We start from the raw sequence: 22,807 nt of genomic DNA on the forward strand, positions 1-22,807 counted from the left end.
TTTTGGTTATACTTCTCATCCATTTCTATAAGGGCATTTTTCACATGTTGTTTAAAGGACTCTATTGCTTTCATAAAGTCAATTTTTTCCACTTCTTCTGTGTTAGGGTGTTGAAGACCTTCTGCTGTAAGATCATTGGGTTCTGGTGTTTTCATGCTATTTTTCAGATTATTGGGTGAATTCTTGCCTTGGCGCCTGCGCATCTCCTCCTATTGATGATGTCTAAGGGGTCTGTCAAAACTGGTTCAGGTTTCCCTGCTGGCCAGGGGCTCTTCTTACAAAATGCCCTTGCTCTGTTTCCTGGTTCCTGCCGGGGGCCAAGATCCCTCTCACCCCTCAGAAGGGTCTTCAGGAATAGGACCCGGCTCCTCCTTTGCCAGGGTCCTCCCCAACCAGAGTCCTACCTCTTTGATTTAATTGTAGTGGGGCGATCTGCTCTCGGTGTTGTGTGCAGTCCCTGCAGCCTGCTTCTGCTGCCATGAGGGTTCCCGCCCGCCTGTGGCCTGTGTCCTCTGCTGAGGCTCTGGTCCCAGCCAGTCCCAGCTGGTCCTGGAGGTCTTGAATATAAAGTGCTTTTAGATATTTAAGCTGACTCTTAAGGATTGCAAATGGGCTTGAGGGGTGCTCCTGGTTGGTAGTTGATAGTTTCTGCAGTAGGGAGGAATGCTGGGTATGCCACCATAATCTGCATAGAATCCTGGGGAATGGGGAAGAAAGGAGGAGAGTCCTCAACTAGTGGTCTAGGGGTAAAGATTACAAAGATGGGGGTATGATTAAGGGACTGGACATAGAGTACAGGAGGGAGTGAGGTGATTCTTACCAGATTCCTTGGCTGGCTTGGTAGCCTGTTCCCAATTAGGTCCTGTGGGAGTTGGCAGTTGAGCCAAAGAAAAGGGTAGTTCAGGAAGGCTCATATATATGAGAATATAGCCTAGAGAGCCTATGTGGCAGGTGGGCTTCCCGACGTGCCTGATGCCCAGCCTGGCTTGAAGGATGGGTTCCCAGGGAATGCCATATTATCATTTCTTCACAATTTCTACAGGTATGGGTATGTTTGGATGAATCCATTGATAGTTCTTTGTGATAGATCTTGAAATAAGATACATTTCCTCTTTATGTGGTATTTTGTTCATAGATACCCTAGTTTAGAATTTTTTTTCAAATGACTAAAGTACAATGAAGTGTGTAAAGTAAATTAGGCAATTTCTGGTATATAATAGTTTAGTTCTTTTTTTTTTGAAATTTAGGAGTTATATGTAAAAGGTATGTCACTACATTCTATATTTTTATTCCACATTGTAATTTAATATTAGCATAATATAGTTAACAATAAAACAAATATTTAATTCATCCAGCCCAACAAAGATCCAAACAATATTAATATTTTAAATTATAGTTATTGGTTTCCTTTCCATCTTTTGAAGCAGTGATCAAAGAAAATTCTATAATATATTTTGAAACAATTGCAATAATTTTGAAACATTATTGCCAATTCAAAATAATATTTGCTACAAAGGGTGCTTTTGTCAGAAGTGCTTTGCAAATGTCTGGTTTCACTGACTCCCCACACTGTTCTTTAGTTCTGGTACCTTGTAGGTATTCTGTAGAACAGCCCTTTGAGAACTGACTCATTGTTTCTCCTTACTATTTCAGTAACAATTTGTTTGTTATAGTGTGCTTTAAGCCAGCTGTGACTTCAGAATGGACCACCCACAGAGAGGGGTGAGGGATTAGTGAGCTCAGGCTAAATGGCTGCCACCTAAGCAAATATTGCCCACTCTGTGATTTAATGCCTGGCCTAAGTGGCTACTTAGGAGTGAATCTTTTTAAGTGCTTGAGCTACTGAGACAGAACAAGTAATAAACACTGAAACTAACAGATGCAAATTTGAAGTCTGTTAATTAAATTTTTGATTGGTGGTCACATTGTAATATTTACTTTAATTTTTGTATCATATGGTCTTATAATAACTGAGTAATATTTAAACATATTTTCATGCAATTTATTCATTCAAAAGACATTTATTTGCATTGTTTGTCTGTGTAGTTTGGGTTTAGTGGAATTAGACAATATAAAAAAAGCAGTTGGAATTCTCTTGGATATCCTTAAATTGTAAATATATATAACACACAAAATAAAGTAAATGTAAAGTTTCTTGATATTTAAATCTTCCTAAGCGTGATTTGGAAGGTTAGAATTTGAAAGATAACATATTTGTGAGGTTTGGTAATAGATTGCTATAACAACAAGGGTCACTTAGAGTGCAGAGTGTTTTCCAGGTAATATATTGAAATGTTCAGTTAAGGAAAAAGCCTGCTCACAAATGAAATAATGATTCAATTGTTACAGAAAATTAGGTGCAATGGGACTGCATTGCATGGAAATTAACTTCCTATGGCATTGATTGCTTGCTCACATACTCGCATGTGAACTTGTACACACATAAACATGCACATACAAACATAAAAACAGAAACATTCATATTCTTAAATACCCAGTATTTATACATATACCTAAATATAAAGCAACACATATGTATACATACAAACACATGAACACACACAAATACACACTAGAACATATATATACGTACAGAAACATAAACACACATACATAAACTTAAAACATGCAAATATACATACAGACATCATACACATACATAGACATGTGCACAAATACATTTACTCATATATACATACAAATATACATATACCATATACACAAGTATAAATTCATGCATACACACATACATATACAAATATACTCACATCTGTTTGTCGATTCATCTACTTGCAAGTGTTTACATCCATATTACACACATATGCACATATATACAAATTCACATGTATATCAGCATACGCACATATATATATATACAAAAATATATACACAGATATACATACATACACATATGCATAATACATTCTTGCATAAGTGGGATAAATATAGTTAATGAGAAATGTTGTTATAGTACCGACTACAAGATGTGTTTTTTTTTAATTTATTTATTTATTAAGGATTTCTGCCTCCTCTCCGCCACCGCCTCCCATTTCCCTCCCTCTTCCCCCCCATCAAGTCCCCCTCCCTCATCAGCTCTAAGAGCAATCAGGGTTCCCTGACCTGTGGGAAGTCCAAGGACCGCCCACCTCCATCCAGGTCTAGTAAGGTGAGCATCCAAACTGCCTAGGCTCCCACAAAGCCAGCACGTGCAGTAGGATCAGAAACCCATTGCCATTGTTCTTAAGTTCTCAGTAGTCCTCATTGTCTGCTATGTTCAGCGAGTCCGGTTTTATCCCATGCTTTTTCAGACCCAGGCCAGTTGGCCTTTGTGAGTTCCCGATAGAACATCCCCATTGTCTCAGTGTGTGGGTGCACCCCTCGCGGTCCTGAGTTCCTTGCTCGTGCTCCCTCTCCTTCTGCTCCTGATCTGGACCTTGAGATTTCTGTCCGGTTCTCCAATGAGATGTCACCCTATAGTTTGGGGGAATTCTTACAGTTATTAGTGAGTACAGAGGATTTCTTTAGTTTCCTGAGTTTGGAATTGTTTCCTCCATAATAAATATTGCTACCTATTCAGAAGAGTCCATGATTGTATAATTTATAGTCTCCTGGCCAAGGGGAATTGTAGTGTTGTGGTAATTATCTTATTAGATATAGATCTTTAAGATAAAAATTTTAGTCCAAGATTTATTTAAAATGTAAATTAAGTTTTAATTAACAAACTTATATAGTCAAATTATTTCCTTTTCTTTGGCTCTCAACGTGGAGATTTTAGTGTAATATGGCAATTTTTAAAAACTTACTATCAGAAATAGTCTCCTAATATTTTGTTTGTTTATAGCTAATTCCAGAATGAAGATTCTTTGTTGACTAGCCTTTACCAGAGTAATTTACAATCTAAATCAGGGAGCAATTTCCTAAATGATCTTATTTTTTTCTAACATATCAGGACATGCGCATACAATACTGTAAAAAGTATAAGAATAAACATGATTGAAATGAAATTACCAGTAATTTCAACATGTAGACTATTTAAAAATATTTATACAGTTTTCATTTGATATTCATTTTAGTAAGAGAAACTTATGTTATTTTACAAAGAGCAAATATAATAAGCTATTTTCTAGAATACTTATTTAAACTCATTTTTTTTTTTTGCTTATTTTTCTGTAGCTTTGCAGACATAATTAGAACCAAATCTTAGTGAGTAAAAATAAATTGTGTGTAAGTGTGCAGCCGGGTGTTGGTGGCACACACTTTTAATCCCAGCACTCTAGAGGCACAGCCATGTGGATCTCTGTGAGTTTGATGGTCTACCAGAGCTGCTTCCAAGACAGGCACCAAAGCTACACAGAGAAACCCTGTCTTGAAAAGCAAACAAGCAAACAAAAAAGTATGTAAAAGGTAATAAATGTTAAGGTAGTTGTGAAATGAGTATCTATTTATCATCTATCTATCTATCTATCTATCTATCTATCTATCTATCTATCTATCATCATCATCATCATCTATCTGTATATCTATAAATCTATCTATCTTGAATGAGAAAGAACTTAGCACTTCCATTCTGAGATTTTAGGTCATTCCAAAAGGAAATTAGCATTTTGCTCGAAAGGAAGTCTTGATAAATCATCCATTTACCGATACATATTTATAGATTCTAAAGGGAGTATACCACTTTTTGCCTTTTGTGTAATAAACATTATTGAAAATACGACATTAATCAAAGCAGTTCCTCTGCCAACACATCTGATGCCTGTGGGGATCAGTGCTTTGTCTGGGCCAGTTTTCTAGTGAAGTAATTAGACTGTCTTTGCATTCCTAGGGACACTGCTTCATCCTTAGTGTTTGTTTTCACTTCAAGAAAGTGTTTCTCTTTGAGTTGTGCCTTAATTATGGCTGTGCACCTTCATGTTTCTCCTATTCTCTTCTCTGCTTCCATAGTTATGCTTGTAAAATTGATCATTTAATTTTGTATGAAGAAAACGATTGAAGAAACTGTCTAAGAATCATGAGGATCAAATGACAGACCTCATAATTAACAATGGAAGCCAATCCCTTACTTTGTTCAGTTGTAGCAATTTTTATAAATCTCAATTACAACTCAATTACAAAGAAGCTGTTTCAAAAAAAAGAGACTCTCAGATATTGGTACATGGTCGAGTATTTCTCTGAATGCAGTGATCCTGAATAATCAGTTTACTGAGCCTGGTGTATATAATTGCCATTCAGATTTACTCTTTAATATAAGTAGATAACCACAAATTGCCAGACATCAAGGACATCTTATCATATACATACAGTGATTTTTCTAGATTTTGCAAAAGTGTATGTTTGTGTAAACAGATTTCCCAAGAGACTTAATAGCTTTTTGATAACTTCCAATTAATACTTTCAGATAAATTAGATAAATGTTCATCAGTGAAACAAAAACTAGAATACACACTATTAGAAAAATCTGTCAAAGAAAGGAAATCTCTCTTGCAAATGCAATAAGTTAAATGTATTAGAATGATAAAAAATTATTGGAGGTAAAGTTTTAGGAAGTAAAAGTAAGAAAAAATAAGAGGTGAACAGCATGGGAGAAAATAAGAAAATTTGATAAGTTCAGAAACTTCAGTATCCAATAAATATTTAAGAAAAAAATAAAAGAAGGAAATGATAGAGATTTTAATTTTATACACACACTCACACACATGTAAACAAAACATCAAGTTCTGTTGTGTGAGAAAACAAACATTTTAAACATGTGGATTAGTCCATTATTTACAATTTACACTTGCTTTGAATGTGTTATATAATCTATTATTTGCCAGACTCTAGCTCTAGGTAGATGGCATGTTATCCAGTTAGTGTTTAATCAGATGTCGAAGTGGTTGTGCACACAGATACTCCTGCTCCATGATGGTTTCAATTCCATACCTCACACTTCCTAAATCTAAAGTATTCTTATAGGTTTTCTGTTTTTATTTCTAGTTTATCCTTTTTTATTATGTCTTATATTTTGAGATTATAATATTATTACATCACTTCTCCCTTCACTATAACCCCTCCAGTAATAACTGTTGCTGATACAGATTTTGGAGATTAGTAAACAGAGGGCTTCTAGGAAAATTTAAAAGTGATGAATGTATAGTAAAATAAGAAAAGGTTCCATAACTTAAAATAACTGAAACTCTTCCATAATTTCCTAATTCAAACAGTGAATTGCTGTTATACTTTCAAACTTATTTGTAAGACATAGTTTCCTTCCTCTAATATTTTTTTGTAGTGGGACTGTCAGACTGTCTTATTTGATGGAGGTCGTGAATAAGTTTGAAGGCAGTGGGAATGATTGACAGAATCCTTGCAAAGAACTTCACACCATCTCCCCTGAAACATTGTACAGAATGAAAAACAACAGCAAAGATTTGGATTCCAGGAACTTGATAAAATAATAATGGTACAGTTTTATGTTGCCAACCCATGAGAATGCAGAGTGGCCCTTTTGTTCTGATGGTGTCTGAAGCAATGTCTTTCTTGCTTAGGTTGAATGCCTTCTTTATGTACTGATGACTTCCTCCAAGGAAAATATGGAAGTTACTTTTAGTCGTGACTAAAGGAGTCCGGTATGATTTGTATAGTGTAGAAACTCATTAAAATTGATAAACGAGCCTTTTGGCACAGGGTTTGTGATCCCAGGTTCTCACGAGTGTGAGGTAGGAGGATGGCAAGGTCAAGGCCTATCTGTGATTAAGGCAGTGTGTGAGCAACGTTCTGAGAGTATTTCTCAAAATACAAAGTAAAAAGAAGGCTGAGGTATAGTTGAGTGGTAAGGACTTTCCTACCATGGAAAAGAGTCCATACTCAAATCAGAACTGATGACTAAAATATGTGATGACAGCCCGCAACCTTATTGCATTAAAAATGTTATGGTGGCAGAATTCACATTTGTAAAATATCTAAGGCACATGATGTCATCTCTCGTAAGATCCTGTTTACGTTCCTAGGAGGACCTCTGACAGGCTGAACGGCTGTAATTTTATCTTAGCACTGAACAGATTTTGAGTCTTATTACTAGATTAGATCTTCTACATAAACTCCGAATATTTTCAGTTTGTCTGTAATTTTATTATTAATGTAAATCCATAGAATTTTATAATAAAGTTAAATTACATAGAGTTTTTATTTAAATATTTTGTAAATATAAACAGCTAGAATATATACCATTTTTAATATCCTTTAAATATTTTTTCAATATGAAATATGTGATGTGCTAAAAATTAAAAATAGAAAGACAGGGTTTACAACTTCTAAAACTAATAATTAAATTTATCAAATTGATTTTCTGAGATACTACAGGTAACATTTTTTTTAATATTTATTTATTTATTATGTATACAATATTTTGTCTGCAGCCAGAAGAGGGCACCAGACCTCATTACAGATGGTTGTGAGCCACCATGTGGTTGCTGGGAATTGAACTCAGGACCTTTGGAAGAGCAGGCAATGCTCTTAACCTCTGAGCCATCTCTCCAGCCCCTACAGGTAACATTTAATGATAGGCTATATCATTAAATTTTATCAATCAAGGAACATTAAATTATTTTGAGGGCACACAAACAGAAAAAAATCTTGAGAAGCCTATGCACAACTCAAATAGCTTTCAAATTCACAATCACACATTGTTCATGTTTGCTAATGCTTTTTGCATCCATAGTTAAATGCAGTTATGTGTGTATGTATATGTAGTCCAAATGAAAATCTCCGTGCCAGTGATTCCTTCGTGCAGTGTGCCATAATCACTGTTTATATAAATGAATTCTTTATTCTTACCTCACAAAGTGGCTTTTCAGACTTCTCATCAGGTGGTGTTTTCATATATGAAGTTAGTCCTAATTGTCTTTGAGTTTCTTTTAAATGTTTTTTCATGCGTTAACTTTTCATAGTCTGTGGACTGAGCACTGCAGTGCCCAGGAGATTGTGCAGACCTCTGTCTTTAAGGAGAGCGTGTGTGCAGTGGGGTTGTCCTGCAGGGTTCAGGAGAGCAAGTGTGGAGTGGAGGGTGCTCCCCTACAGGTCAGGAGAGCATGGGTCAGATGCGGTAATCCTGTGGGGGATCAGGAGAGTGTAACTGGGGTGGGGTGATTCTGCAGGGTTTCTTGCTTACTTCTCTCACTTAAGAAAAAGGCTAAAGTCAAATTTGGTTACTTGGGAAATCACTATATTTTAAATTTATAATGATACTTTAATTTGTCATTTTAACTCTTTGTGAGTAGACGCTTATGTAATGTGTCAATCGTGAGAAGTTGATTCTCTTGTCTTCCCACCTTATAGAGAGGGATTGAATGCAGAAAACAGTATGTAGTTAGTTGTGGCCGCTGTGATGGCTTGGCTTTAGATATCTGCATGTACTTTTACTTAAAAGAGAGACCTTTGTGATTGCAAATATTATGTCTAATAGAGAAGAGAATAAAATCATGCCTGATTGATAAAATTTCAGGGAGTAGTGATTCCTAACACAGATGATATCTACATTTTAAGGTCATATCAGTTGTATATGGCTATTCTAGAGCCTCAGTAGAGTTAATGCAAACAGATGGCTTGGTTGCTGCAGTTTCCTCATGAAATATTATATTCTTTCTTTCATTCTGTACATATGTCTTGTTTATGAGAAGTGTAATTAACTTCAATAAATAAACCGTGTCCTTGAATCTGCATACATTTGGTGCAGTGAACTGTTGGTTTGCTTATTGCAGCAATTTGAATGTACTGTTATCTTAAATTGTGGTTTGGCATATATCTTTAAATTAGTCTTTTTATATAGCTATTGAATTAAAGTAGTTACATAAAATTTAAGTTCAATTATTTTATCATAACATATTTGCACTTAGGCTGAGGTGCCCAACTATCTTCTGTCGTCTTTTTACTAAACCACTATGCTTTCCTTGAATGCCATTGAACTTTGATTATTGAGTCATGGCTGGGAAATAAAGGTAAAGTAATTGTATTTTATTATTTCATTTTCAGATGCTTGTTTTAATAATTGCCAACATGTAATAGTAACCTGTGAAATTTACCAGCTTCTGTTAACTCCTGAACATTTTTCAGCTTTTTTGTTGTTGTTGTTCAAGTCCTAAATGTATGTAGAAGGCATTTCATTAGCGTTTATTGTGTATCCATTAAAACATGGTACAGCACGGAGTCACTTGATCACTTTCTCCATTGTGTTTAACATACTTTTTTCTCTATACATTTTGAAATTATTTTGTTTCTGGAAACATAAATAAAGAACAGATGGCTGTTCACACCTCAGTTGGAATACCAGGGGACAGAAGACTTTCATCATGTCCCTGTGGTCCCTTGCTGGCTCTCATGTGGTGGACATCTGCGTCTGTTTGGAATCATTCCTGCTGCTGTTGGGAGCCTCCTGGGGCTGGTGTCAGTCCCCCTTTCTTTACTTGAAGGCAACTGGGTTTTCTCAGTCTTTTATTACTTGAAAGACAAGCCCAAAATATATGCGAACAAGAGTCTTAAACATACCGAGTATGCTACTCATGTTTTAGAATGTCCTGTATATCTATGTAAACTTTCCTTATCCATAATTGATATGTTTTAGTAGGCATCTTTTATACTTCTAAGCCTCCTAGCAGCATATAAAACATTATAAAGCAAATATGATTTGGGTAAGTTCAGAGAAATGACTAAATGTAACCATTGAACTCATGAGATATGTGAACACAATTCTAGGATTAAGGCCTTTAATATAAAAAAAATGGACAAACATGTAAGAATTTATACTTTGGCATGGTCTCAATTTTATATAGCAGTAAATTTCAATTTCACACCACAGGTTCTCAGGTGGGAGAGTTGACCATTTTGTTGTCACATATGAAACTTGGTTTTCTTCTTATTTTATTTTTCTTCTTATTTTTCTTATTTTATTTTATTTTTCTTCTTTTTTCTTATTTTAATGTTGAAGTAATGTGTCTTTTTGGATAAATGCTTAAGAAGAAAGAACATTTTAGAGAGTATTAAGCAGTCCTATTATATTGAGATAAAACAGATATATCAGAAACAGATTATAAGACAGCTTTGTAGCTTTGAAAATGCTATAAGCTTGTAAAAAGTTTGATTTTTAAAAATGCTCATAATTATGAAGGTCTTAGAAGGCCCAACCAGTATAACAAAGGTCATCTAATGGGATGTTAAGAGAAATGTTTTGGTAGAGGGTATTATTATTCTTAAGGAAAACAACTAAAATTGTTAACTTAATAATTGTTTTTTGAAAATTACTCAGAACTGGAGTTAAATCCTTAAAAACTAATTTGGTTCATCCCAAATGATCCCTGATAGCTGGCTAAGAAATTATTTAATAAGGATCTAGGAGAGGTCAGCAGTTAAGAACACTCTTTGCTCTAGCAAAGAACCCAGGTTTGGAATCCACATAGTAGCTCAAAACTTTCTGTTCTTTGGTGTAGGAGGTCCTTCGGTCTGTGTGTTGCTTTCATTGGTTAATAATGAAACTGCTTTGGGCCTATAGCAGAGCTGCAGGGGAACAGAGCTAGGTGGAAAAAACTAAACTGAATGCTGGGAAGAAGAAGGCAGAGTCAGGGGGATGCCATTGATCCGTTGCTGGAGACAGACATCCTGAAACTTTGCTGGTAGGCCGCTACCTCGTGTTGATACACAGATTAATAGAAATGGGTTAAATTAAGATGTAAGAGTTAGCCAATAAGAAGATAGAGCTAATGGGCCAAGCAGTGATTTAATGAATACAGTTTCTTTGTGATTATTTCGGTCTGGGCTGCTGGGATGAATAAGCATTCCTTGCAACAGTTCCTCCAGTTCCAGGAGTTCTGATGTCTATTTTAATGTCTCTGGTCTTTAGTATGCATGCTCTACACTTGCTTACATTCAGATACATATACATATAAATGTTAAATATTTCAGAATGACATTATTAAGCAGAAGATATCTGCAGTCTGTCCTATGTACATTTATCAAGAAATACAAAATTATTAGAGTATAGTGAATTTTGATTTGTCAGAACAGTTCATTATTTTCAGAGGGTTTTTTGTTACAGTTTTTTTAAAAAAGAATATTATCAATAAGTCATTTTAAAAGAATCTGAATATTGGTGCTAGAGAGATGGCTCATTGTTTTAAAATGCTTGCTGCATTACAGAATTTCATTCCCATGACCCATGTGAATGGCTCACATTTTCTTGTAACTCCATCAGCAGGGTTTCTCTGTGTAGCTTTGGAACATGTCCTGAAACTCAGCTTATGGACAAGGCTGGCCTTCAAATCACAGAGGCCTGCCTTTGCCTCATGTGTGCTGGTATTAAAGGCATTTGCCGCCAAAATATTGCTCTTTGGATGCTTCTTATGTCAAAGAATAAGATACCTTTTAAAGTTTTCTAGTTTCGGATATGTTCTATGTTATAGCATGTAACATATTAACATCATCTGCTGATGGGGCTGACATGGTGGCTCGGCAGGTTAAGGAACTTGCTGCCTAGACTGATGATGTGGTTTTCATCCTTGGAGTCCACATGAAAGAGAGAGAGCTGACTCCCAGTGGTTGTCCTCGAGCCTCCACGTGCATGAAAGGCACACACGTCTCAGTCTTCCCAACTAAGTAGGAAAAACCTAATAGAAAGTAATTTAAAGGAAATGATATGATATTCATATAAGGAAAGTGTGAAGCAATTTTGTTAAGTATTTTTTTTTTCTGGATGCATTGTGTTGCACACCTGTATTCCTATTACTCTGGAGGTAGAGATGTAGATTTCCAGTCCAGGCTGGGACAGACCAGGACACCTTGTCTTAAGGAGAAGAGCACAAACAACAACAGCAAAATAAGCAGCAAAGAAACTTTTTTTAGTTTAGAGATCCCATAGCATTGTGACCCTTATTTGTAATTTTGTATTATATACATAAAATGTGCCATCAGGGTGAGCTTTAAACACCTCCTCCCTCACAATATGGTAGCCATGTGTTATTATAAACATTAGTAGTGTCTTTGTAGCAGTCATTTCACAGTGAGTATGTGTATCAAAAGCATGTACTACACCAGAAATGGTTGAAATGTTGCTTGACAATTATAATTCAACAAAATGTCAAAAAAGAAAGTAATTAAATTTCTTTGGATAAAATTCTCAGCGATAATAGAGTTATTTTATTTTTACAATTACTAGATTAAAATGAAATATGCGTAGTAAGTCACATTTGAATTTATTCTGCAAAAGCCTAAAATTTAAGTATAAAGTATAATTAATGATTATAATAACTGAGAACATATAAAATGATTAGAAGTATTTGTTAACTTTATGGATGTCACAATAATTCTGAAAGTTTTGTGATTGCTATGCTCATTTTCTATAGTGTTATTAAAATTTGTCCTTATGTTCTTGAAGAAATGATCATTGGATTAGGTAAATCATTAAGCTAATTTCATTATAAAATAGTATGCAGTGTGCTGGAGTTATGGCTCAGCAGTTGATAGTATTGGATGTTCTTCCAGGGTACCCAGTTTCAATTTCCAGCACTGACAAGGCTTCTCACAATGGCCTGTAACAGCAGCTCCTGAGGAACTGATGCCCTCTTCTGGCTTCCATAAGCAATGTATGCATGTGGTACATAGATATACATGCAGACAAATCACCCTATACATGTAAAAGAAAAAAATTAAATTTTCAAAATAATTAGTATCTGGGACCTCTATCATTTTGATCAAACATATTGGTTTAGTAATTATTTTTTAATTGAGAAGAAAAATAAGTTCAAGGTATTAGGAAGCAACCATTTTATTTAGAGGCACTTCATCTATTTTAATAATAATTATATAGTCTGTGGATGATATTTTTATAAAAATTTCTTAGCATTCTTTAGATGACTTGCTTGTCTATGATTAATAGACATAAATTTACATTATTTACATAATTTTACATTAAATTCCACATATTATGAGCAAACTTTATGAAATTAGAGAATATTTTATTTGAATGGGAAACTGAGACACACTGAAATTGCTGGGGAAAGGGGAAATAGTTCTCCAGCCTTCTTAATCTCTGAGTTGACAGAGATCATGAATTTTATGCCATTTACATTTAGTGTCTAGTGGAACCTAGTGGAACCCTTATTGGTTAACAAATGTTATTCATTAAAGTTTTTTGAGTGTTCAGGAAAGTATTGTATAGAGTTCTGCCCAAATAGGAATTGTTTTGTTATATAATCGTCACTCTCAAATAAGCAACATGATACTAGTGAGTCTCTAGTGATCAGAACTAAGATCTAAATCAGAGCATGAGTTATGCTGTTTTGGCCACAGTGCTCATTTGACTTGTATATAAAATGTGTGACTTCTACTTGGAATAGGGTAGGGGATTAAGAATTTATGTAGAGCCAGTCAGTTGTGGTGAATGCCTATAATCCCAGCACTTTGGAGGCAGAGTCAAGCAGATCTCTGTGAGTTTGAGGCCATCCTGGTCTACAAGAACTAGTTCCAGGACAGATCCCAAAACCTACAGAGAACCTTGTCTTGGAAAAACAACAAAAACAAAAAGAATTTATATAGAAGGTGCCTCCTATGTACTTGTTTGGATTGGAATCAGAGTTCATTCCATCCATGTACCACAGGATCTCAACCTAAGGATAATCTTAACTCAGCAATTTGCAGAAGCAAATGCATAGCTATGTAGAAGGCAAGTTAAAGCCCATTCATTTGCAGGTCTTATGAAAGTATATGCTTTCTGAAGATGTTCCTAATAGAATTCTATATAAGTAAATATACCTAATATTGTATATAATGCCCAATAGTATAGAATATAGTCACCAGCAACAACAGAAAGGAGGAGAGTACCAGAAAATATGAAATACATAACAAATTTAAAGAGACATAAAATAACTAACGTGTTTTTTTAAAGATTTATTTATTTATTTATTTATTTATTTATTTATTTATTTATTTATTTATACAGTATCTTGCCTGTAGGCCAGAAGAGGGCACCAGATCTCATTATAGGTGGTTGTAAGCCACCATGTGGTTGCTGGGAATTGAACTCAGGACCTCTGGAAGAGCAGTCATGCTCTTAACCACTGAGTCATCTCTCCAGCTCCCTAACTAACATGTTTTAAGAAATTATACAAGCTTTAAAAGAATATAAGGTATAAATAACAAAATGTAGCAAATGTGTCACATAGAAAATAGAAATGCAAAATAATAAGGCAGAAATAAGTGAATCAGTTATGTGAAGATAAATTCTCTTTTGAAAATAGATTATGTTACACACGATGCTAATTCTAGGGGCAAAGAGATGGCTCATTGGATAAGAATATTCTTTGTTCTCTCAGAGGACTCAGGTTTGCTTCTCAACATCTGCAGTTGTATTGAGTCTGTATAGTCTGGTGAGGTGTGGAAAGTCTGTATTCACCTCATATACAATCTCAAAATATTTATTTTTTAAAACCAAATGGATTTGATTACAAGCTCATATTTGAAATTCCAAAATCATCTTCAAATATCTTCAAGCACTTCATTCAAATCCAATTTATCATACAAGTGGGAAAGCAGATTTTCACAGTTCAGTTGAACAAGGTTATTCTGATGGAGGATAGCAGATCTCTTTAAGATTAGAGACTGCATAGTTCCCTTTAAGCATACTAAAACACGAGGAAATTTAACCATCTACTAGATCACAGAGCAATCATCAGAGAACAGAAGAGAATAATTTCCTGTAGTAACTTAATTACAAAAAAGGATTTCTCCACTAATTATAAATCATACACCAAAATTTGCATAAAAATTTCCAGAAATAAAGATTATGAATTTTTTAGAGCTGAGCAGCAGCCAATATTCTGTATATTAAAGCTTACATCTAAGAAATTGACAGATCTGTAGATGCACACTTTTGCAAAACCTGAAGCCCCTATGTGTTCTCTGAGAAAGTACACAGTAGGTAGAAGGGATTTCTAGCCCTAGCAAACACATTGCCTTAGAGAGCCCAGTTCATCCTGGAGCAGGGGCTGGAGGCCTGCCCAGAGGACTGTAAGAAATTCATGTGAGGAGCTGTGGCAGGGCCTGAATATGATGTCTCAATATTTTGATTTAGAGTTCAAATTCTTGATAAATTTTTTCAGTCTTATTTATTTTCTGCTCATTTTTTGAAAGAACATAATTTAGATTTATTTTCTCACAGTTTTTATGTGGCAAAAGACAATTCAGTTTTCTGATATTGTAGTGAGTCTTCATTCTCCCAACTTAGCTCTTCCCTTTGAAGTATGGGTCACCTCATTTCTCACCATACATTTAGTGAGGCATTTTTGTTCAGTTCAATGTGTTCTGACTGCACAACTCTGCTCTGTACATTCCATTGCATCAGAAAGTGATTTCTGTGGAACTTTCTTTGGGATAGACTCCCAGCTTTAATCAGGAGAGAGAAAGTATTTCCTATACAGGGTTTCTCTGTGGAGGCCTAGGGAATCCTGAAACTCATTCTGTAGACCAGGATGGTCTCGAACTTGGAGAACCACCTGCCTCTGCCTTCCAAGTACAGGAATTAAAGACCTGAACTTCCACTGCCTGGCAGAAGAGAGGATTTTTTAATCTATTTAATTTTCTTTTCAAGGTTTTCTTTGTGGGAAAGATGTTAGCATTGAGAACTGAAGCACAGACAAAGCATTGTGCTACTAACAGAAGATGCAAAATGAGTGCCAAGATCACAGTCACTGCACTCAAGAGAAAGGGGCTCTGGTAATCACGGGCTGGATCTCCGAAGCTAGAGCAGCTGCCGTTGACAGTTTTCCTTTTCTCAAATCTAACGACTGGATAATGTTTATATTGGATCTTGCTTATCTTAAACATTTGGTCCAGTGGGTTCTTTTTGGCTTAGAAACTTGGTTAGAGTGCAGTATGAGTTTTAGGAAGAAAAAAAAAAAACCTTGTCATTTCAGGGAGCAATGTTTAAAATACATAAGCTGTGTATTATTGCTGTGGATACCAGACAGTACGCATGACCATAACCAGAAAGATTTCAGTAGGTAGAGTGATGAAATACCATCCGGGCTGCTACATTTATAACTTCTAGTTCTTCTGTCATTTTTGAAGTGCTTGATGAAGCCATTTTATGACTGATGTGTTCATCTTTTACCGTGCATCTATTATTTTCATTTTAGACTTTTAGAAGAAACTTCGTCATTTTTACTCTATTGAGAAATCGGAAGATATATTTCATTATGTTTCATTATGGCAGTTTATTGCTACAGCTTTGAAAGCCATGAAATCTGCAGTGATGCTCTTCAGTGCAGTCTGTGTAGCCCTCAGTTAGTGCTGAGATGCTTAGTGACCTGTCTGAAGCATCCTTCCTTCTGTAGTCTTTGCACATACATAGCCTCTGACCACCCGTTTGTAACCCTTGAACCTTGTGGTTCTCAACTGTGGGTCACCTAAGACTACCGGAAAACACAGATAATTATATTATTATTCGTAACAGTAGAAAAATTACAGTTATCAAGTAGCAACAAAAATTATTTAATGATTGGGGGTCACCACAACATGAGGAACTGTATTAAAGTGTCATGACATTAGAAGGGGTGAGAGCCAGTGGTCTAACCCATTTGGTTTTGTGTAGCATAAGTAGTTATTTCTTTTTGTAGTAAATTATTTTGTATTCACTGTAAGATTTGATAAAAACTTGATGCCACCAAAGTTCATAGAAAATAAGTTGAACATAACTGTCCTAATGGCAGTTTAATCCAACAGCTAATTTTAACTTGGTGTCTATTAATTTTTCATAATCACATTGCACACTTTGACCATGTTCACATTCATTCCCTAGTTCCTGCTCTCCTCCCCCTCTACTCTTTCCCTTTTATTTATGGAAAATCCAGGATCCATGGAAAAGAGGAAATAGGAGATTTTTCTGAGCTTGTCTTAGTTTATGTAAGATGGTGATCTTCAGTTGCATCTCTATATTCTGCAAACACTTTAATTTCATTCTTCTTTATATCTGAGTAAACTTCCGTTGTGTATCCACGCCACATTTTCTTAATTCATTCGCATGCTGTTGGTCCTTCAGTCTGGTTGTACATCTTAACAAGAGTAAATAGTGTTGTAATAAGCATGGTGTACACGTGTTTCTATGATATACTCCTTTGGATATTCACTATGGTATAGCTGAATGATATGCCAATTCTATTTTCTGCTTTTAGAGAAACCTTCCCATAGATTTCCATGGTGGCTGATTTATATTCACATTAGCAGTGTGTAAAGATTACTTTTATCCTAGCAGTCTCACCAGCATTTGGTATTTTATTTTGAAATAGTGGCCGTTCTTAAACAAACTAGTATTGATTTGTATTCCCCGATGTCTTTATATACTTATTGGCCATTTTATTTTATAATCTGATAAAACTCTTATCTTTTGTGTCCATTTTGTAAAGGGTGGAAGTCTAGGTACAGCAAAGCTAATTATATTTGTTTCTTTATTTGATTGTTTACTCCAGGTCTCATAGGGTGAAAATTGGAGTACCAGCTTGAAGAGAGTCTTTTTCTGTCCTACCAGTTAGTTCCCAAATAATGACATAGAGATTTACTAATTATGAAAGCTTGGCCTTAGCTTAGGCTTGTTTTTGACTAGCACTTACAACTTACGTCATTGCTATTAATCTACGTTCTGTCATGTACCACCCATCCTGCTTCCTTTCTGTCTCCTCTGCCTTTCTTTCTCCAGGATTTCCGCCTGTACTTCCTGCCTAGCTTTTGGCTGTTCAGCTTTTTATTACACCAGTCAAACAGCAAATACATCTTCACATAGTGATTTGCAGAGGATAATCTTTAGACGTGCTCTGATGAATGGTGGTGAAAACTCTTTAATAATGTAGTTACCAGTGCTTCATCCTTTGGGGGAAGTGTAGGAATTGTGACTTTCTACTTTCTTACTGTGTTGCATGATTTGTCTTCTTGAGTGCACTGAGATTAAAAAAAAAAACAACTTGCATTAGTAGTACATCCTCTGTAAAATACCGATAGGCATTTTATTTGTTCTTGTGTATTAATCAGTATACATTCACTTCTTTTCTGAATGGACCTTCTGACAAATGCTATTTTTTATAGTATTTGAGAGTGACAGATTTGGTTGTTGGTGAATTACGTGCACATGATTAATAGAATTTCTTCTTTAGTTTTTAATACTATGATTAACATGAAATGTAAAAGCAATTATTAAACTAGAAATCTCAAGAACAACTGCAGTGCACTTGTTTACTTACATTTTCCTTTTAGAGTTTGAGCAAGGCATTGTTTTAAGGTCTTATTTTTGTTTTTTAGATATGTCATTTTGGATTGTTAACAATATACATTTTTTAACCAGTATCCTAGGAAAACTGTCTTTGACTGCAAACAGAGTAGCTACTAATGCTACAAAGTGTCATAGAATGCTTTTGACAATTAGAAGAAAGGATAGTTAATCCAAGACTGGGTGGTACCTCTGCTTACTCACTGAATAAATAACAATGGAAAATTTTACATCATCATTCTTCCTTCCTCTATTAAATTATGAACAAATTCATGTAGTGATCTTGTTTTTATGAAATATATCACAGGATCAGATGTTTCTGGACTGGTTCCTGCTCAGTGGTAGGTCACTGCTGTGACACAGGTGTCTAAGGGAACATGTTTTCTGCTTTTCATCCACACTTTACTTGTTTTGATACTCTCTGATTTCACTCTTAAATGTTGTTAAGGCATTCATGCATTTTGTTCTTATGAATGTACCATCTACATTTATAATAAACAAATATACATAGAAGCCTTTTCACTTTTTTCTATTGAAAGTGATCAGGAAATGAAGTATCCTTAGTATCTATATATATATAAACTTTATAAGGCTAAAGTACAGTCTTGATATTCGCAGTCTTCTGACTATTGCATGTATCTTGACACATATTTTATGGCTGTTGCTATCACCGAAATGTGTGTATTTCTGTTAGTTTACTTGTTAAGAGTAATTGATACTACATTAATTAGCACTCCTTTATGTTATATAATTCTCATAAAATGATATTTCTTTATACATCACTTTACATGTTGAATTGAGTGTTATTACATAAGAGTAGGGGCATTGTTTTTGATATTTCCTTTTGAGGTAGCTTTGCAGGTATTCTATATCAAAATAGTTTTTATTTTTTAATCAATTAGATATTTTTTGATATAGGGGTTTATGTAAGCTAACACAGGCTTCAAGCTAGCTATGGAGTCTCCGCTGCCTTCGAACTACTGTTCTTCCTGTGTTCTCTCGGTGTTGGTTCACATGAGGGCATGCCCGTACTTGGTCACGATGTTCTCTTAGAGCATAATATAATATTGATCAGTTTTGTTTGTATAATTAAAAAGATATCTCCAGAATGACCTTAAAAGATAAGAGTGTGTAAGAAATATCTGCATTTATCAGAGCTCGCATTCATCCTTGTTTGAATTCCTATGGAAGAAGATGAGTGTTTCTTCCTGACTGCATTACACATGTGACTCACTTACCAAAGCACGTCTAGCCTTTGACACTACTTTTGAGTGATGCAAAACAGTAAAATTTACCAGACATTTATGTTGCTCCTAACAGTGTTTTCCCGTTGATCTGCCTTCACCTGTGACATGAGTAGTCTTTTTTTTAAAATTTATTTATTTATTAAAGATCTCCGTCTCTTCCCCGCCATCGCCTCCCATTTCCTTCCCCCTCCCCCAAAGTCCCCCTCCCTCCTCAGCCCGAAGAGCAATCAGGGTTCCCTGCCCTGTGGGAAGTCCAAGGAACCCCCACCTCCATCCATTTCTAGTAAGGTGAGCATCCAAGCTGCCTAGGCTCCCACAAAGCCATTACGTGCACTAGGATCAGAGACCCATTGCCATTGATCTTGAGTTCTCAGTAGTCCCCATTGTCTGCTATGTTCAGCCAGTCCGGCCTCATCCCAGGCCTTTTCAGACCCAGGCCAGCTTACCAAAGCACGTCTAGCAGTGACACTACACGTCAAGCCTTTACACTACTTTTGAGTGATGCAAAACAGTCAAATTTACCAGACATTTATGTTGCTCCTAACAGTGTTTTCCCGTTGATCTGCCTTCACCTGTGACATGAGTAGTCTTATAAGTCGTGTTTTCCGATGCCCGCCTGCCTCTACTCCCTCCCTCATTTACGGTTCACAGTTCATCTCCAGCTACTCACTGAATGAATTGTGATCACTGTGTTGCCAAAATACAATGGCTGCTGTATTATCTGAGCAGTGTTTTGGTAATGGGTGTTCTCATTTGACATTGCTTCGTAAAACCACAGTTCAGAGAAGCAGAATGATAGCATGCCAAAACAGTTGATTTCTTTTGGATCACTGAAGCCGAGTTTCTGGTTTTAATATTTGCTAACAGCAAGAAGCTCTTCCATGTAAAATGACTTATTTACATAGTTACCACACAACACTTGGTATTTCATACAGTAGGGACATTATTTCACTGCAAAAACTGATTTTAATGTTGTAACATTTTAATATTTTGTCTGGCTTTTTTTTTATACTTGAGCTTTTGAAATTTGAAAATTTGTTGTAGCTGTATAATAGTCATGGTTTGTAATAGTTTTCTTTATTTACTAATATTGTGGGCCATGGAAAATATTGCTGTTTTTTTATCCACTTATATCAAGCATATATCCTTTGATCCATTTTTCTATACTACTGGTTGCCATGTTCATACGTACAATAAAAACTAAAGAAAGTGTTTGTAATTGAATTTCAAGTTTCCATGCAGGATTCTACAAAAACTTATTGACTACATTGCATGTGTTCTCTGCACAGCTTTAGTGTTAAAATGAGAACTCCAAAATTGAGTTAATTACTGTAACCTCTGGCATGTTTCTTTCAGTATAGACACCTTTTAGTAAATACTCCATGAACAGTAATAGTAGTACAAACATTTTATAGATTTCTTTTTCCTATTTCTTTCATACATCTGCTTCTTAGATTTCTTAATGAAACTGAAATGATAGATTTTACTCTTCTTCTATACTAAAAAGTATATATACATACATGTATGTATGTTTTATAAATGAAATAGTGAATTTCACAAACATATAAATATTGCTAATTCATAAATGTTGCTAATTGAAATTGAACTAATGGTATCACCATAGCTCTTTGCTAGTTTTTTAGTCTTAATTATAATCTCTTAATCATTTTAAAGATCTGATGACTATAATTCATCAAATTTTTTTGACCAATAAATGTATTCTTCTGTTAAAGGTACATTGATATAGAACTTAGGCATCTTTCACGGAGCTTTCTAATTATAAAACAAAAGGAAAAAAGAGAGAAAAAAATAAGCAAACCCAGCAGCACTTTCCTGTGGTGGGGTCTGGCACCTGGCAAAGGCTGGCAAAGGGAAGTTAAGAAGGATAAGTCGATGGTGGCGCACGCCTTTAATCCCAGCACTTGGGAGGCAGAGGCAGGCGGATCTCTGTGAGTTCGAGACCAGCCTGGTCTACAGAGCTAGATCCAGGACAGGCTCCAAAGCCACAGAGAAACCCTGTCTCGAAAAACCAAAGAAAAAAAAAAAAAAAAAAAGAAGGATAAGTCATTGGCCTTGGACCTCGAGTGGCTGAAGGAAAGAATGTACTTGATCCCCTCCACATCTTTGCATCTTTCAATGATACCTTTGTCCATGTCATCGCTTTTTCTGGCAAGGACTAACTGGTGGGATGATGGTAAAGGCTGACCAATATGAGTCCTCTCCGTGCACAGTTAATGTTGGTTGCTCAGGATGTGGCCTATATGTGTAAGCTGCTAGGTGAATAGTCCTCTACTTATCAAACTCTGGGACACAGGAGCAAATAGGACCAAAGCCCTAGGACATGCAACCATCAGACTTCTTGCTAGAATGAAGATCCAGTGACTGAGCATGTTGTCCCCATCTTCTCTAACAGCACATGCAAGAACGGGTTGTTGTGGTTGCTCTCTGTGAACAGGATTGTTATTATGATCTCAGATTATTTTCTGCTAATAAATTATTTCATGTAAAAAGAGGAAGAAGAAAGTAAGGTGATTGATACATAGTGCAGTATTGAAGCTATAGAAGGTTTCTCTGAAATCTCCCAAGACAGAAGATTAAGTTGTGTGGAGCCCACTGTTAATAGATATTTTAGTTTTATATGACACCTTCCTTACTTGGTCTAATTTATAGAGATACATACCTTTATAAGTGATTTTTTAAGCAACATTAGGCACATAAAATATTCCAAAGAGATCCTTGATATCAAGATTAATAAAATGGCAATTTAATCTTGCTCTAAACAAATCTCATTGAAACTCTGATTTAATATTATTAATTTTATTTGAAATAGCAATTATAACAAGCTTATAATAATAACAGCTTTACCCTAGCAAACTATCCCAGCCTTTTTTCTAAGACTGTTTCAAAAACAAAAAACAAAAATCAGGTTTGGGGTTATATGCTAAATCTGCAAGTATTTATGCTTTAGTGTAAGTTGATTGGTGTTTTCTTATTATGAAAGAGTCTTTGCAAATGTGTAGAGAACATGGACAAACACTCTGATGCACAAAAATGCTGCCTGCAGAATAAATTGGACACAGAAATAAAGATGAAAACATGTCTGCCTCAGAAATGCTTTGTTTAAAAAAGCATGGACCTTAATTTTTATCTATTTAATAATCTGAGGAAGGATAATTGATAACATCACTTTTAGGTCTATTAATTAGTAAAGCAGCAAATTATAAGTATTTTTGTTGAAAACCTTTAGTCATTGATTTTCTGTTCAAAAAGGATATTGATCATG

At 35.3% G+C, this 22,807-nt stretch overlaps 1 protein-coding gene across 5 annotated transcripts in view; it reads left to right on the forward strand.

Moving 5' to 3' along the window:
- Xrcc4 (X-ray repair cross complementing 4) overlaps window positions 1-22,807 on the forward strand; it is a 203,300-nt gene that overhangs the window by 42,700 nt on the left and 137,793 nt on the right. The window lies entirely within an intron of this gene.

The sequence above is a fragment of the Microtus ochrogaster genome, chromosome 19, assembly GCF_000317375.1.
Source record: "Microtus ochrogaster isolate Prairie Vole_2 chromosome 19, MicOch1.0, whole genome shotgun sequence".
Classification (NCBI taxonomy): domain Eukaryota; kingdom Metazoa; phylum Chordata; class Mammalia; order Rodentia; family Cricetidae; genus Microtus; species Microtus ochrogaster.